The 19,790-nt window shown below is 33.8% G+C and overlaps 1 pseudogene; it reads left to right on the top strand.

The window, feature by feature from the left end:
- Nucleotides 1–336: 336 nt before the first annotated feature.
- On the top strand, nt 337–17,953 carry LOC100800862 (L-type lectin-domain containing receptor kinase IX.1-like; annotated as a pseudogene).
- The last annotated feature ends 1,837 nt before the right edge of the window (nt 17,954–19,790 follow it).

Here is a 19,790-nt window from a genome sequence, read left to right on the forward strand (position 1 = left end):
TTTTACGAAAACCGCCTTTGTTTTATGTCATTCAAAAATGGTTTCTCATAAAAACCGTCGTTGTCAGTGTAATTTAAAAAAAAAAGCATGACTCTTCAATTCCTCTCTCCTCGTCCCGCTCGCTTTCCTTTTTCCCATGTCTCTTTCATCTTCCCTAGTCTCTCGAGAAGATGCGTCCACCTCCAAAACCAAACCCAATGTCGTCCACACTCTATTTTTCTCCCTCGCCCTGCCTCTTCAGTATCAAGTTTTTTAGCCCCTAACGATCTTTCATTTTGTTGATAACCAAATTTGGCGCCGCCATTGACATTGTCGAGGAAGCCAACCAGCACCGGCATGAAGCATTCCGTTCTGAAGAAAAAATGGTGGTTCTCCTCGAAATCTTATGTGAAACGCTTGCTTTTCGAGAGCGAGTTGAACCAATTGTCGCTGCGAGTGTGCAAATCGGAGATGGCGACGATGATGCAGTCCTTGGAGAGGAGTGATTGGGACTCAGTGGAGGAAGAGGTTCGTGTAAACTAATAAATGAAGTCTATCCATGAACTCTTTCTCCTTTGTTCTATAGAACTTGTTGACCTTGTTTTGTTGCTGGTCCAGACATGCAAAGAATTCTTTAGTAGCATCAGTGTCAGAAAATTGCTCTAACAAGAATTCCTTGCTTTGCCGACATGCACAGATAAAAACCATTCCTAACCAGCATCGAACTGATGAAGAGCTAACGAGGTATAGTCAGTCTACCTTTCATGAAAGGTCATTTGCTGCAAAAACCAAAAGATGGTTAGAGGAACAAGAATTTGCGAAGAAAGCCATTCTTATTCTTGTCCTTGTTGGCACCTGCATGGTAACTCAGCCTCGAATGAGTAGTGGTATGTTCCTACACTTGTAATAAGACATTTTTCTTCAATTTCTATTGTTATGTGTAGAAGTATTTATTGTTTTTAATTAATTTTGGTTTCATGGGTCTTGAGTAGCTTCTTTTTGTCTGGGATACAGGTGTAGTAGTGCTGGTTGCTGTGGTAATATTAGTTGGGTTCCTCAGCGTGCAACATTATGGCACACATAGAGTTATTTGGCTCTTTGCTCCAATTGTCCTGCTTTGGTTTCTCCTAATTGGAGGTATAGGCATATTTAACTCTATATTGAAATTTTCGTTTGTGATGTACCTGTAGTATTTGGAATTGTTTAAAATCCCAGAATCACAGGATTAAATTGATGCTGAAATTGTGGTTACTATTTGTAGAATATTTGTATTTTAGGTAGTGCTCTGTTTATTGTCCAAAGTTTATAAGTTGATTGTTGATGATGGAAAATTATCCAAAAAAACCTGTTTCAGGAATATATTCTGATAGTCAGCAGGTATATTACCACATTAAGAGTAAAAAACTTGAATGTTTCTCTCTGTTCTTTTTTCCCTGCAGAATTATCCAGTGCGGAATTATCTGCTCATCTGGTTTATCATTTTATGTAATGCTTATAGTAAATTGTTGGGTTTTCACTGCCAAACTTTTCTTGTGCCTTTTCTCCTTGTTTGTTATCAAGTTATGTATTTGCCTGAACGAGCATGACATCCGTTTCTTTATATTAAACCCTGCATCCAGTTTGTTTGAATACTATCATTTTGACTTGTTTGCCTAAATGGTTAATTTTACATTTTATCTTTGGAGCTAAACTTATTACAAGAATTGTCTATTTTTATTTATTTGAATGATGCTGATTTGTTTCTTCACGTATTAGTTTATCATTAGATGTTGATCATCCATGGTTTATGTAGATAGAATATATTGGCCAGTATTTATTATTGCGACATTGGCAGCCATAGCTGCAAGATAGGCTACAATAACTGCAACTTTTTCGATTATTAAGCAAGCCCTTGGTCTCGGATGTTTACGCAGAGTTAAAGTTGTATATACATCAAAGAAATGTTCTAGATATTAATTGGATCCTTATGATTCTTTGCATTGTTGTTACTGTTGGGTTCGAAAATTAAAACCAGATTGGAAATGCATATGGTAAGTTTTTCCCTTGTTGAATATTAAGATGAATATTTCTTGCTTTTAAATATGCACATGATGCAATTTTTATTTTTTTAATTTTAGGCTTGATAAGAAGACAATTGAGAAACAATGATCTTAATGCCAAAATATCATGTGAAGTGTAAACATCCTACCTACATCTGCATCTTTGCTCTTTTTTTTATAATTATAATAAAAGATGAAATCAAAAGTATTTTATGATGATCCACATCATATGTCACGTTTGAGGAAAGCACTCAAAAAGCTTAGCTAAGTAAATTAGTTCTCTTTTTATTTGGTGAAGACTATATTGGTGTTATTCAAGATAAATATCCTTACTGGAATAGAAGCAAAGGTGCAAACCATTTTTTGCTTTCGTGTTATGATTGGGTAAGTCCATTTATTATATAGTATATAGTATAGTAGTATTTGATTTTCAGTAGCTAAATTCTATTGATAGGCCCACTATTAATTGTTTAATTTTCCACTTATTATCAAACACAATAATGTTGTTGTACTCACTATTGAAAGTGATAGATAAAAATGTAGGAAGGTAAATAAGAAGACATTATGTAAAAGCTGTTTTCATAAGTGTATTTTTCCCCCTCTAAAATGTTCTAATGATTGTTTCTTTAAGATGCTTATATGTTATATCTTTGGTAAGAAGTGTGCTCTATTTTAACTCTTAACTTTGTGGTGAAGATGAAGACGGGATGTGTAGCTCTAGTATTATGTTTAAACATTAATTGTGGGACTGAATTTTATATAGACTGAATTTTATATATATATTTGCATTGGGTGTATATGGCAACTATTAATAATTAGCAGGGGTCTTTTTTTTCCTGCTTTGTATATGGGTTATGATACCCCGCCTTCACCATTATTTTTAATCGCATACTAAAAGTTTAGAACAATTTACTATTTAATTAATTAAATTAGATCGTTTAGTATCTAATTACAAATTACTTTATGCGTTGACATGTCATAAGTTTTTTTCCTGCATGTATCTTTTTTATCATAAGTAATAATTAGAGTTGGTGGCATGTAATTTAATGGGAGAGCATTTAATGCAGGAAATAATAGTATACAAATTCTGGTACCATTTAATTCTATAATTTCTTAATTTAAATCTATTTAATTTTAATTTATTCATCCTCTTTCAATTTTTGAGTAATATAATTATCACAGGAATTAAAGAATAGCCATAATTCTTTTTTATTCTCTGATTTCTTTTTAATTTTTTTAATTTTTATCTAACTTTTAATGGTTTCAACTTTATAGCTCACAAACGAACTTTGGACCCTGTGGATGCAAGATAAACAATGTTGTCTTATGTTCTTCTTAGTTTGTATTCAATCTTTTATTTTTATTTTTATTTTTCTATTAACAACCTTGTCCCGTATTGTAGGAAGATAATGAGTTGCGGCTTGTACCCTGTTGATAAATTACAATTGTGTTGTTTTGGTGATGTTGCTCATCCTGCATGGCAATCAGTGGGTCATGAGGTATGTATGAATTTTTGTATATGTATAGTTTTAAATTCTATATATGTATAGTTTTAATTTAAATGAAATTGTATCGTTTTATTGTATTGATATAAATTTTGTGTCAAGAATTAGTCATCCTTAATATAATTTTGTTTAATTGATCAAGAGTATAGGATAATGCAAATTAAGGAATTTTGGAGGATCAATTATTTAGGAGTGGAAATTAAAAGTGTTTCTTTTGTCCCAGCTTAAAATTTGTTGTTCTATTCATATCTGAATACCTAGTGGTAGACTTTGAGTTTTTTTTTTTTACAATTTTCGATTGTTTGGAATTTCCTCAATTATGTTGCAAGACAACATAAGTTAGGTATAATTTATAGCTTGATGTACAGTGTGGTAGTGTAATTTAGGTCATGTGAGGTTCACTTTGGTTACACTTAGGAGAATAGCATAGTAATCAAGGTGTTTAGGATATATATAATTTACTAGTTTTGATAAAAAGAACAAGAATGCCCATTTTTGGCAAAGCTGTACTTTAACCATTTATAGTAGAAAATTCAAAAGGAAACAATACTAATTGTGGGCTTGATTTGTTTTCAAGCCTCAACTCTTATCACTTGTACCTTGTCTTGGTTTGAGCAGAGAAAATAGCTTATCCCCTTGGAAAATGGTTTCCAGGCTTCACTAGGATTTGGAGACTCACTTCTGAAATGTATGGTTGAAAAAGTTTTGGGTTTTGTTCAATTAGATGGCCTATGCAACTTCTGAAGGCATCATGGTGCCCATTGAAGTCAAACAACTTATGGTGGGCTCTTGTGGGCAAGGCTGATTCCATGTGTACCATATATTGGTGTTCAGGATCACACCATGATACATCTTTAATATAGAATTAAAATTATAAGAGATAGACAAAACTTTCTCTGATAACCTAGGAAATATGAATTTTTTAGTGGCTAAGCATGCAGAGTGGCATTTTTTGCATAGTTAATGCATCATATTGTATATTGATGTTTTCTAAGTGTCATATGTTGTAATCAACAAATTTTTGTTATGGTTACTATATCAGATTTGAACCACTTCCAATATCAGCTATCTTAGGGACTAGAACTGGAGAAATTATTCACCTTGTTTGTTCTGGCCTATAGAAAATTGAGGTTTGTTTTCTATGAAGGCTGCATTCTCTTATGTATATCATTGACAGTGGGTAAATTTAGCTTTTTTCTACTTTTATGTTGCAAGCAAGTTGATTTGACTATATGCTTGCACCATCCAATAATAAGTCATTAAATTCAGTTAGAAATATTCTTGTTCATTATACTTTGCACACGTAGCTTCTTGTATTTATTCATTATATTTGTATTGTATAGATTGTAATTAGTATAACATGGTAGGAATATAGAAAAATGTATAGATTGTAATTAGTATAGCAATGTAGCTTCTTGCATTTACTCATTAAATAATTTGATAGCTGAAATTTGACCTGGGTTTATAAATTTCACAAAAATAATAATAAAAAAAGCCACATTCTACATCGGTTGACTGATAGCCGATGTAGAAACCCTCTTAATTCTACATCGGTTGACTGATAACCGATGTAGAAACACTCCCCATTCTACATCGGTTTCACCCTCAGAACCGATGTAGAACACTCACATTCTACATCGGTTGTACCATCACAACCGATGTAGAATAATCCACATTCTAAGACAGGTCTGACACCATGCCCGTCTTCGTACCAATGTCCTTCAAAGGCGGTTCTTCAACCGATGTTGTTATTCAACGACAGGGGTACGTCTACCATCACGCGTCATAACCGATGTAGAAAGACCATTAGAACCGATGTAGAAGGCCTTTTTTTAGCAGTGTAATTAGGTATAAAACTGGGCAGACATGGAGAAGTGTTTTCATGACAGATTCTATAGGCCTCAACCTAAAGTAACTATAACCAATTTGATGAACATGAGACAAATGGTTGAGGAACCGACAATAAACTTCATAGAAAGGTTCAGAAAGGATATAAGTTGTTGTTTAGTGCAATTACCAAAAGTGTAGTGTTTGGTTATGACAAGTGACAATATGCATCCTCAGTTGAAAGACAAACTAGTGGCTCAAGAATATGGCGGCCTCAATCAGCTAGCTTCCCAAGCTAACCACATAGAGCAGTTTATACATGAGAAAACTTAAGAGGGCTAATAAAGGAAGAGGATTCCATTTGATTTCATTAGTTAATGTTGATGAGGAGAATTTGGAAGCCTTTAAAGAAGAAGCTGAGATCATGGTCGCTGACATATTACGGGGGAAATCTTATTCATGCTCCGCGTTGAATCCAAGAAAGAACAAAGGCGTTGCCAGAGATGGAAAATTTGAATATGATTTTGGCATATCAAAAGCATGTCAAATTTTCAATCATTTGATAAAAGACCAGCAGATTCGATTAAAGGATGGACATAAGATACCATCCCCAAACAAGTTGAAAGGGAAGAAATATTGTAATTGGGACAATTCTTATAGCCATTTCACCATTAATTGCATTGTATTTCGGCAAGCTGTCACTACAAGAAAATATGGTTTTAGTGGGGGTTAATTTTGGCATTACCCGTGTTTTCAACCCCAGGCAAATGCATTTCATGTGGTTGTTTGTTCTGTTGGTAAAGCATATGTGGTAAGTGTGTTACCAGTGGTTTTGGCCAACCCTTGAAAGCGCATAGCTTACCTGCAGTTTAGAACCTTCGTAATTTACCAACATTTTTAAACTTTTGTTAATGCCACAGTCAATACCCGCAATTTATAAACCTCCATAATTAATCCGCAGTTTTATAGAGGGCTTTGAAAGAAAGTCGATTTAAGCTAGCAGATAAAGGTGCAATCGAAATGGCACTAGATACAGATCCTTTCCCTAAGTCAGACATTAATATGGTCTCTTATGGGCAACCTGTTAACAAAGGAAGAAAGATGAAGCAGGTCTAGCAGCCAAAAATAGAAGGAAGATAAGAAACCAAAGGATCCATCAAGAGGACTTTAGTTTTTGAAAGGTTGCAGTCTCTACAACCAAAAAAGGGTGTGTGGGTGCCTCAACAGATTCAACAAAGCGTATTTGACAAGTTAGAACCCCAATTAGGAGGAACTTCTAATGGATCCACTTATGGAATTATAGGTCCCAAGCTAGACAATATACGAAAAGCTATGAAGAGCAAAGAAGAAATCAAAAAGTTTGATAGATTAAGACAGCAAATGCATGATAATGTGAAGGTGGTCCAGTTGCCAGAAATCAATGAAAGTTATGTTCCTCAAAACAAAAGGAGAGTAGTACTTCAATGTCGAGAATGGAATGAAAACATTATGGATTACTATTAACAATGAAGAAAATAGGGCATCCAGAATGATGAAGCCATTTGTTAAAACAAAGGTAGGAGAGTGGTGTGTGAATCAAAAGGTGATTTGAAACAAACCAAATATGTAACCAGAAAGGTTAACACAAACTTGGAAGAGGTGGTTGCAAAGGACCAAAGTGTGAATAATATGAAGCAAACATTAGCCCTGGTTGTAAAATTGAAAGCTAGAGGCTAGGCACAAACTTCAATAGGTCAAGTGGCTCTTGTATTGGATCATGCTTTTGGCAACCAACCATCAATCACAATAAAAATCTCAGTCAATTTATCTAAATGTATGCAAACTAAATTGATTGAAACAAATAAGGATGAAATGATATCTAAGAAAATTGAAGACAAGGTAGAAGAAATTATTGCCTAAACTTAAAATGAGCCAACAAAACAAAAGTTAAAGCAAATAGAAGAATCATTATTGGAAGCTTGGTTGAATAATGATGATCTGTTGGGTGCCAAAGTCAATGCTATAAGTTTAATCCCTAGTGAATTCCGGGCTAGCTCAGATTAGAATTAGAGTCCAGACGAAGATGTTTGCTCTGAGGAAACTGAATCGGCTACTATTGGGGATAAAGAGGTCAGCAAAAGAATTACATTCAACCTACCTATAGTAGAAATGACCAAACATCTTAAGCCTTTGTATGTCAAAGCTCAAATAAATGGCAAAACATTGGCTAGAATTTTTGTGGATGAGGGTGTTATTCTTAACATCATGCCTCTAACCACTTTAAAGAAACTTGGTAAAAGGTAGGGAGATCTTATTCCCACAAATATGAAGATGGCTAATTTCACTAGAGGAGTCATTATAGCATTAGGAGTTTTGGTAGCTGAAATCACAGTTGGACCAAAAACTATGTATTCAGTATTTTTCATTATGGATGCCAAACCAGCTTATTCAGTTTTTCTAAGAAGGAATTGAATTCATTCCAACCAATGTGTACCTTCTACATTGCATCAACAATTGATGTTTTGGAAAGGGGACCAAGTAAGTATCATTTAGGCTAATGAATGTCTTTTTTCGGATAATGTGAAAATGGTAGAAGCATTATTTTATTTTGCTTATTTAGTCCCTATACATGTTCCTAGTAATTATAAGGAATGGACAAGGGAATCTTGCAATCTAACAAAGAAAGGGTTCATCATAAACTGGTAGGCCAAAACACGGCCATCAATTGAATTTGTAGATGGATACACAAAATATAGTCTTAAAGGATTTGCTTGATTGGTTAAATTGATTTATTACTAAAGATAGGATATCCGAATCAGCTATAGCCGAGAAATATAAAAGTCAGATCATTGAGGTAATCACAAAGTATAAGGATTTTTTGCCTGGGATTATCATGAAATGCCAGGATCTCCGAGAGATTTGGTGGAGCATACATAACCAATTAGAGAAGGATTTAAGCCACATTAGAAGCCTCTAAAACAATGTAATCCACAACTTCAACCTTAAACCTAATGAGAAATTGAAAGAATGTTAGGGGCTAGTTTTATTAGGACAACTAGATATACTGAGTGGTTGTCAAATATTGTGCTAGTTATAAAGAGGAATGGGTAAGTATGGGTGTGCACTGATTTTAGGGATTTAAACCTGGCAACTCCTAAAGATGAGTATGTTATGCCCATAGCTGATATGTTGGTCGATGCAACAACTATTTAAACATGGTGTCCTTACCTTCATGGATGACCATTCTAATTATAATTAGATTTTTATGGCTATCGAGGATGTGCACAAGACAAAATTTTGGTGTCTTTGAGCTCTTGGGATATATAAATGGTTAGTAATGCTAAAGGGTTAAAAATGCTGGTGCTACTTATTAGAGGACCTTGAATCTCATTTTCCATTATGCCATTAGGAAAAACATGGAAGTATACATTGATGATGCAATAGTTAAGTCAGCCAACATAAACCAACATCTGGCCGAACACAAGGGGGTGTAGGAATTGACTTAGCCAACATAGGCCGATTGATATGGAATAATATAATAATCAAGCAAAACACAAACCATTGATATGGGGTTTACAAATATTATTGCAAAAAGAAGTAAAATGTGTACAAATTTATAGAGATTCCTAATTGGTGATTCGACATATGAAGGGTGAATACAAATGCAATACCATAACCCTAGTAGAGTTGTACAATTCGGCTAGACAATTTCTTAACTACTTTGTTGATGTAACAATAGAACATGTATACAAAGGAGAGAATGATGAAGCTAACCAATTAGCTCAATATGCTTCTGGATACTAAAAGATGAGACCTTGGAATAGTCTATAGAATAATTCTGCATAACAGAGATCGAATCAATAGACCCAGGGCAGCAAGAAATAATGGATTATTTGCGAGGTCCATCCAATAAAGTTGAATTCAAGACAAAACATAAAGCTCTGAAGTATACCAAGATAGGAGATGAGTTGTATGGAAAGACCTTTAATGGGGGGTTTTTAAAATATGTAAACCAATTTAAATCAATGCAACTCATGGGAGAAATACATGAAGGACTGTGTGGTGTTCACAAGTTTGGACCCATGATGAAGAGGTTAATAATTAGGCATGGATACTATTGGCCAACGATTACAACTGATTGTTATCATTATGCTAAAAGATGTCAAGAATGATAAAGATTTTGACCCTTACAAAAGATTCCAGCTGAAGAGATGCATGCAATGGTTAAGCCTCGACCATTTAGGGGGTGGGCCATGGATGTTATTGGCTAGATTTATCCAACTTCATCCAAAAGATGCAATTTTATTTTGGTAGCCATGGACTATTTTACAAAGTGGATGGAGAATGAACCAATGGTTATAGTGACTCAAGAAGTTGTGATTAAATTCTCTAAACACAATATTATCTATTGATTCGACATACCTGAGTTAATCACTATTGACCCAGGAACTATGTTCACTAAAGACTAAGTGGGCTCATTCATACAACAATTCGGCATCAAGCTTATACATTCAACACCATATCATGCATAAGCAAATGGACAAGTAGAAGCTATAAGCAAGATCTTGATTGATATAATCAAGAAGAGTTTAAAAGATAATCCAAAAAGCTAGCATGAAACATTGCAAGAAGCACTATGGGCTTGCCGAAATACACCTACCAACTTAACCACATCCATTTATTGTGAAAACCAATGTTTACACACTGAGTTGTTTCTATACGCATCCATTGGACGTAAATCACTTATACACTTCAATTTATATCCTTTTGAGTGATCTCCAACTATGTATGAAAGGACTATGTTAGCTACAAAGGGAAGTGCACGATCTTACTTTTTTAATTTTAGTTTTGCCTCTCTTTATTTGAAATTTCTAACCTTTGAATTTAAGAAAAAGACAAAATAGAAGGGAATAGAAGGAATTTGTAGAATATTCCTCATGGGTCACTTTCTTCGTGGAAGACGAGCACATGCAATTAACTATAATATTATTCATATCCTCAGCTACGAGACAATGGTCATATCAAGGATTAGCGTTGATCCCGTAATGGATCCTTTACTGAAGTCTATAAAAGGAAAATACATGTATAGCCAAGAGTGTGCCAGGAGTGGCATTCAGTGAGAGTCTAATGGTGTGCTAGAGTGATATAGAAAATACTTGTATAGTCAGGAGTGATATTGATAATTTTAACTAGGGTTGTTTTGTCTGACCACATCCAGTGATATTTTTCAACCGACATCAACCAAGGCTATTTTCCAGTTGACATCAAATAGGGTTTATTTTGTCAAAGTATGTCAGGTATATTTGTTAGCTGACGTCAATCAAGACTATTTTTCGGCTAATGCTAGTTGAGTCATTTTTCTGCCGATGTTGGCTAGGTTTTTTTTACCAATGTCGCCTAGGGTTTGTTTGGTTGACACCGTCTAAGGCCTTTTCAAACGACATTGATCAAGGCTATTTTTAGCCAACATCAACTTGGGATTTTTTGGTCGATGTCTTCTGGGGATTTTTCAGTCAACAAATAGCCCTTACTAACCAACATCGGCCTTAAAAACCCTAGCAGACATTGACAAAAAACTCTACCCAACATCGACTAAAAAATAACTTGGTCGACGTCGACCAATAGAACCTACCTGACCTCGACTGAAAAACATCATTGGTCAACGTTGACCGAAAAATCCCTAGTCTAAGTTGGCTAAAAAATAGCCCTGATCAATGTCGAACAAAAAACCCTAGCCAACATCGACTATAAAATAGTCTTGGATGATGTTGACTAAAAAATAGCTCTAACCGATGTCGATCAAAAAACCTCCAGTGGATGTCGACTGAAAGAACCAAGTCGATGTCAACTAAAAATAGTCATACCTGATGTTGATCAAAAATACCTAAGCCGGTGTTAGTAGAAAAAACCCTAGCCAATATCAACCAAAAAACCCTAGCTAATGTGGTTAAGAAATAACTTTGGCTGATGTCAATAGAAAACCCTAGTTGATGTCAGCAAAAAAAATTCTAACCGACGTCGGCTAAGAAAATCTTGTTGACATCAGCCAAAACACCCTAGCTAACATTAACTGAAAAATAACTCTAGCTGATGTTGGCTAAAAAATAACTTTGGCTGATGTTGGCTGGAAAAACCTAGCTGACATCGACTGAAAAAGCCTAGTAGGTGTCTACTCAAAAGTTAGCCATAACCGATGTCAGTAGAAAAAATCTAGCCGATGTCGGCCAAAAAAATCATTGGTCAACATGAACTGAAAAAACCTAAACGACAACAACCAAAAAATCCTTGGCTGACATTAGCAAAAAATTCCCATGACTGACGTCAGTGAGAAAATAACCCTAACCAACATTATCTAAAAAAAAATCTTAGCCGATATCGGCAAAAAATAGCTTTGGTTGACATACAAAAAAATTTTGACCTAAAGGACCTCGACCGACGTTAGTGAAAAACAACTTATGTCGATGTCAACCGTAAAAACTTTGGTCACCTGTAGTTGCAAGTGGTGAGTAAGAAAGAGTCGCGAGCAAGAACGTGAGTTAGAGTGAGTATCTCTGAAAATTAATTTCAAATTCTTTATTTTTTGAGAGAATTTGAAATTCCATTGTTTTAGTCAATCAAAATGATTCATAAAAAATACTAAAAATTAAATCTCTTTTCAAATATTCTATCAAAACAAGCTATTTTTATCATGAATCCTTTTAAATTCCATGAAAATATGAATTCCACAGCGGAATTGCTCCATCCAAACACACTATAAAATTCTTTTATTTAATGTTTAGTAAACAAATATTGTATTTTAATTAATTCTTTGAATCTCGACAATCGACCAAAAATTTGTTATTATGATTTCGAGTAAGTCGCTATGGTGAAATTGGTAGTTGTTCAACTTGCAAGAGAGCCAAATTTTGCAACTCTAAATCACTGAGATGCAAGTCTTAAAAGAAAAGAAATGTGGCTTGATAAGTATTATGTCAACATTAGTTTAAATGTTTTTGTTTAAAGTAGTATATATGTGTAAATTAAAATAAGAATTACAAACTTGTACCTTGAATGTTGGATAATTTTCTTTGTTCATGAAGAATATCATTCGCTGACCATTGTCACATTTCTTCCCACTACACATGTCCTGATCTATTAATGCTATTAGAGATAAGCATTATGACAAATAACCTTCTCAATTAGTGACCTGATCCCAAGTCTCCAACTTCTCTGATAGCCACAATATATTCTTTATCATCTTTAAGAAATCCCATAAGAAAACATGCATCTTTAAAACTTTGATATTGAACCCCAGCAATACTTCTGATATCTTCACAGTTTGATATCTTCAGAGTTGCATGCTCCTTTAACAACACATATCATCATTATACAATTTTTAATAAATTGTTGGGATAAATATTACTACCTCATGTCTTTTATATAAGAATCAAATGATAGTAGTATTTTTTTTGTCCTAATTATAAGAAAATATGATCACTTTCAAATGTATAATGGCTAATTTTCTTTTTTATTTTCATAAAAGTTGATGCATTTAATGAGCTATTAACAATATAACTTATTCTCATTGGTTAAAAAAAAGATTTCATGGATTATGAATAATTTCATTATATCTAAGCACCATTTGAATTAATTAATTTTATGGTTTTTTTAGAATAAAAATTAAATTTATGACAATATTAATTAAAATTAATCAATTTAACTATTTTTATTGGGTTTGATGAATTAAATATTTGTTTTTTATTTTTTTAGATAAGATATTTGTTTCTTATATATAAAAATGGATGTATTATTTAATTTATTAGACATAATATATTTTTAATTATAAAGAATTTTATGTTTTTTTTACTTTCCTTTTCGTTATTTTAACTCATCGTGATATATAGCCTTTAAAGAATACTAATACTAAGATAATTTAGTAAAATAAAAATTTGTAACTGATTTTATATTGAAATTATTTATTTCATGGGTCAACTTATAAATTATCAATATTTTTATTAATTTTTAAAAGAGTTGGCAGATCAACACAACTCCACAACCTACAATCTATCAAGATTGAGTTTGGTTAAGATTTTTAACCCAATATAAAAAATGGTCTAACCCAATCTATTTTTGACGTACGGGTTTAAGGCGGACTGGGGATGGACTTGCCACTTTAACATATTTTTAGTTTTTAATTAATAACAACTTTTAACTAAATCTAACTTTTTAAACTTTTAATTAATTTGTCAGTTGTGCTTACTAAATATAACAAAATAACAACTAAAGGAAGTGATCAATGTAATTATCTGTGCTAAAAGAATGCTCTAACGGGAAAGTATCTTGCTTACATTAATTCCTTTGTCGTTGAATGGTTCATTAACTTTTTAAAACAAATGACTTATACAAACCATACCGTGGGATAAATATATAGTCATTCTTATCTTTAAATGTATAATTTGCCGATAAATGTATCTATGAAAAATGAAAATACAAAATTTAATTCTTAAAAGTGTATTAGTGCGATAAATATATTCGGCCGTTAACTTCCGTTCGTCACTATTATTAAAATAGCCTACGTGACATAGAATGACGAATTGGATAGTGTGACCATGCTGACTAGATTGGACAAAAATGTCAGTAAGATATCATTTTTGAACTTAAATGTCAGTACTTTTTTGTTATACGAAAATGTCAATATTTGTTTATTGGAGGAAAATATCAAAAAAAAAATTGAATCTAAATATCAGTACGTTTCATTGGATCAAAAATGTTAATAAGTTATCATTATTGGACGAAAATGTCATTAATTTTTTATTGGACCTAAATATCAGTATGTTTCTATTGGACTAATTTGTTAGACCTGAAATTTCGTTTCATTTAAGGATAAAATATAATTTTAGGATAAATTTTCACCATTTTTTATCGCTACAAGCATAATATTATAATAATCACTTAAAAAATATATTGACAAACATAATTTAAAACAAATATAATAATAATGATAACATTGATTATCAATCATAATTTGTTTGTCATAATATAAATTATCCAAAATAAATATTGTACTAGTTTACCAAAACAAAACATTATAACAGTATATCAACCAGTACAATTTTTTTTCAAATTACCCTAGCTAGAAGACAAATATATCTCATATTTCACTTTTTCGAATTTTGACTATTTTATTAACGGTGATGGACGAAAATTAATGGTCGGATATATTTGTCGTATTTTTTACACTTTTGGGGACTAAATTTTGTATTTTCATCTTTTAGGGACGCATTTTTCAGTGAATTACACATTCAGAGAGAAAAATGGTTATTTACTCATTCATATTACTAGAGAGTGGAAAGACGAAAAGTCCAAAAAATATTATATGACAAATATGTTCTTATGTTGGTAATTAAAGATAGTCACGTTGACAATCATTTTAATAACAAATTCGTCCCGTGCCACGTAGGCTATTTTATTAATGGTGACGGACAAAAGTTGATGGCCGGATATATTTGTCACACTTTTGGGAACTAAATTTTTTATTTTCATCTTTCAGGGACGCATTTGTTAATGAATTACATATTCATAGACAAAAGTGATTATTTACCCTATATATTGTTTTGGTCTTGAATAAAAGGAAAAGCAATTAATTCACACAATAGTTAGCATTAATTGTATTTTTTTAATATATTGTCCTTCTTTAAAATTTAATATCAAGAATAAAGAGGAATTATTAAAAATAATTTAAATTAAATAAAATATTTTAAAGATAGACTTATTAAATAAAATAAAATTAATTGAGATATACTTAATTATATTTAAGATCAGCAGCACTCAAGCCAATTTTTTTTCTTACATTCGGAGGGATTACGCATGAGAATGAATTGTAGTGGAATTAATATCTGCAACCATTCTTTGGCTTATTCTAGGGGTCTGGCATCATTTAGTTGGCGTTATAGGTTTCAAGCCAAAAGTTGAAAAAAAGCCAAACCATTTATGCACCAAATGCGAAGAAAATTTAATTTCCTGCATGCATGTTAGCCAGCACGCAAAAACGAGGAAAGTTCATAGGGACGCAAGCAGCACAGTTCACGAAGACCAATTCAAAACAACAACAAAATTTCAGTTATCAGTAAAACCTCACTTAGTTTATTTATTTATTTATTTAAACAACAAGCTCTATCGACCAATTCAACAACCTTAATCACTCCTGAAAGCAAATCTACCTTCGCTAGCTATTCCACTTCTCCCACCCATTTCATCTTTGATATGAATTTCTTAGCTCTACCAAACAATGGGAGAGAAAAACCGCCACTGAGATTACTAGAGATGGTGATCACAGTTATTCTCCTCGTGTTGGCCTTTCCTTCTTCTCTTAAAACAGCTGAATCACTAAATTTCAACATAACAAACTTCAACGACCCCGAGAGTGCAAAAAACATGGCATACCAGGGTGATGGCAAAGCAAACAACGGGTCCATAGAACTCAACATAGGGGGCTATCTTTTCCGCATTGGGAGGGCCTTGTACGGACAACCTCTGCGCCTTTGGGACTCATCTTCTGGTGTTCTAAACTGACTTCTCCATGCGCTTCACCTTCACTATTGACAAAGGAAACGACGAAAGCGCCACCTACGGTGATGGTTTCGCCTTCTACATAGCCCCTCGCGGCTACCAGATTCCGCCAAACGGAGCTGGTGGCACTTTTGCCCTTTTCAACGGTACCTCCAATAGCTACCTTCCCCAAAATTGAGTCCTTGCAGTTGAGTTTGACACATTTAATGGCACAATTGACTCTCCCATGCAGCACGTTGGCATAGACGATAACTCTCTTGAATCCGTGGCTTCTGCCAAGTTTGACATTGACAAAAACCTCGGAAAGAAATGTAATGCTTTGATAACCTACACTGCTTCTAACAAGACCCTCTTTGTGTCTTGGTCCTTCAATGGAACCGCAACGCCCCATTCCAATTCTTCACTTTCTCGCAGGATCGACCTCATGGAAATTCTACCCGAGTGGGTGGATGTTGGGTTCTCTGCTTCAACTGGCAAACTCACTGAACGGAACTTGATTCACTCGTGGGAGTTCAGTTCAACGTTGAATTCTTCTACTGCTTCGAATAACAATTCCTCGGATAGTAGTGGAGCGAAGCATGGGAACAGGTTGAGCTCGGTTGCGGTGGTTGTTGTGGTGGTGTGTGCAATTGTTTTGGTGGCCACGACTGTGAATGTTGCAACGTGGGTGATAATCATGAAGAAGAAAAGGCGTAAGGGTGATTATGATAATGATGAAAGTGGACCCACATCGGCTAAGTTTGATTTGGATAGGGCAACTATACCTAGAAGATTTGATTACAAAGAACTAGTTGCAGCCACCAAAGGGTTCGCGGATGATACAAGGCTTAGACGAGGAGGCTCGGGACAAGTTTACAAAGGGGTTCTGAGTCATTTAGGAAGGGTTGTTGCAGTTAAAAGGATTTTCACTAACTTTGAAAGTTCAGAGAGAGTTTTCATCAACGAGGTTAGGATCATAAGTCGTCTTATACATAGAAACTTGGTGCAGTTCGTAGGGTGGTGACACGAGCAAGGAGAGTTTCTGTTAGTGTTTTACTTCATGCCTAATGGAAGCCTCGACACTCAACTCTTTGGGGAGAAAAAACCTTTGGCCTGGGATGTTAGGCATGGTTAATATACTCTTTATCTTCTTTTATGTATTTTTATCATGAGCAATTCATAGGTGTTTTTGTTACAATTCTTCAATCAGAATTATAATTTTACCTTACTAATCTACGTTTCTGTTTAATAATACAAACTTTTATTAGGTTGATTACACCTATGAAATTTCAATTATGATGAGAGAGCAACACTTAAAATAGCTATTAAATTGAATCAACATTTTGTCTTTCGATTATTTATTGTCATTTAAAGGTAGTTTAATTAAAACCTTTTCCACTATTGTTATCAATGATCTCTTCTCTTCTCAATTTTTCTAACAGGTACAAGGTAGCGTTAGGCGTGGCTTTGGCACTTCGTTATCTTCATGAGGATGCAGAGCAAAGTGTTCTTCATAGGGATATTAAATCGGCTAATGTGCTATTGGACACAGATTTTAGCACCAAGCTTGGTGATTTTGGGATGGCAAAGTTGGTGGATCCAAGGTTGAGGACTCAGAGAATAGGGGTGGTGGGGACATATGGGTACCTTGCCCCAGAATACATCAACGAAGGTCGGGCTAGCAAGGAATCAGACATTTATAGTTTTGGGGTTGTGGCTCTTGAAATTGCTTCTGGAAGAAGGACTTATCAGGATGGGGAGTTTCACGTGCCTCTCATGAACTGGGTGTGGCAACTGTATATGGAAGGGAAGGTTCTGGATGTTGTTGATGAGAGATTGAACAAGGAGTTTGATGTGGATCAAATGACAAGCTTGATCATTGTGGGGTTGTGGTGTACTAATCCAGATGACAAGGAAAGGCCTAAGGCTGCACATGTAATAAAAGTTCTTCAGCTTGAAGAATCATTGCCGGTGCTTCCACTTGATATGCATGATCGTTCTCCTCCTTCTTTAATTACGAATACGCATGCACGGCCCACTTATTATTCTTCGCAATCACTACCCTTCACTAACAGCCTTGGAAGTGTTGGACGTTAATTTGCCAAGTCAACCTTTGAATTCATCTATTTTGGCACTAAGAACTTGTGCTTTTTATGTAGAACTCATTCCGTTTTATGTTTTTGATTACTTCTGTGTCTTAATAGATATATAAATGGTTTGAAGATAATTTCCTTTTGAATAGTGTTTATTTTACATTGTTCAGTTTTTACACTACGCTTACACTTCACCTTGATAAACTCAATTAAAATTGATATATTCTCTCTGTTTTTTTTTCCAAACCGTGGAGGGTAAAGTGTTAGAGTAGTAATTTGCTTGCATAAGATTAATGAATGTCTTCATTCTGAATATGTTTCTATATGGGGGTTATGTTTCAGACTCTTGTTGGATAATGAAACTCCTACACACAATAATGAAGATCAAAGGATAGAGTACACAAACAACACCACAATAAATAGAATAGTAGAATCGGATCACACTTAATTAACATGATCCGACAACTCTTATCCATATCTACGAATCTTAATAAATGTCTCCATTATCTCAAATAAGATTTCAATTTTTCTAGACAAACATGATAAAATCATATCTTCACATGACCTTTCTCATTTAGGATGATGGCTCCTTTCCTGTGATCTATTTCCTTATTCACAAAGGAAAATGCCACCTATGGTGACAGTCTCATTGTCTACACATAGCCCTTCAAGGCTACTAGATTCCATGCTCACATTGGTTTTTTTTTATCAGATTTCCACATTGGTTTTGTTCTAAAGTGATGTAGAAAGTAGTTGTTCAACATTAGTTTTGTCAAAAACCAATGTTGAATACTCGATTTCAACATCAATTTTTGCTAAACTGATGTTGAATATCTACTTTCTACATCGGTTTAGACCAAAACCTACATAAATTGTCTATTTTTTAAAATATTTTTTTTTTTTTACAATAAATCCAACTTGTAATTTAAAATATAATCAGACCCAAGCAATCTCAATACATGTTTTTAAATGGATGACTTGAGGCCTACAAGTTGTGTATATTCAAATACAATAATTGTCCAAGTTCTGTAATAAAGTGTGAAAGGGAGATCAAAAGAAAAACAAGAATCATAAAGAAAAAATCAATACATGTTGTTACATTAATGTTGTTACATGTTGTATATGTATAGATTGATAAAAATTACAAGATTAGTGGTTCCTTGTTCATTGGCTGAATTGAATTCATACTATTGGAATCTAAACATAAAGTTTATATTCATGTATTAAATGAGATAATGAAATTAGAAAAGTAATTAATATGAAATTAGACAAGTTAATATAATGAGTTTGGACTTGTGTTGGTGTGAGAACTACGCCAATTTTGCTATTGAATTGGGATTGATTGTTCTTAGATTAACTCTGCAATGAAATCCTTGTGTTATAACCTTTTCCAAGTGTATTTGAATTGTTCTTAAGCTTTCTGACGTCATGTACTCATGTCTCTAAAATTAGAGTAGTGTATAAACCCTTAGTTCTCTTATCTTATGTCTAGGTTTAACATCACTTTCCAATGTATAAAAACCCACAAATATGGTTGATCAATTCATACATAACACGGAAGCATGAAAATAAGATAAGAGATTGAGAAACATGAACTTTTATTAAAAGTCAAAGATGATACAAGAGGTTTAGTGTCATTACATTCTAATCCCAAGACAACGAGGAGTTTAACTACTCGTAGCAAGTACAAGGGAGAAGAATGGAGAAGAGATGAAGATTTGAGCCATTTCCATGGAAAGCCTTCAAGGTGTGCACGTTGCCTCAAATTGCTTCTTACACAAAAAAACTAGGTCCAACGTTTCACTTATGCCTTAAATAGGCTTTTTAGTTGACTTTTAAAA

Source organism: Glycine max, chromosome 14, assembly GCF_000004515.6.
Source record: "Glycine max cultivar Williams 82 chromosome 14, Glycine_max_v4.0, whole genome shotgun sequence".
NCBI lineage: Eukaryota > Viridiplantae > Streptophyta > Magnoliopsida > Fabales > Fabaceae > Glycine > Glycine max.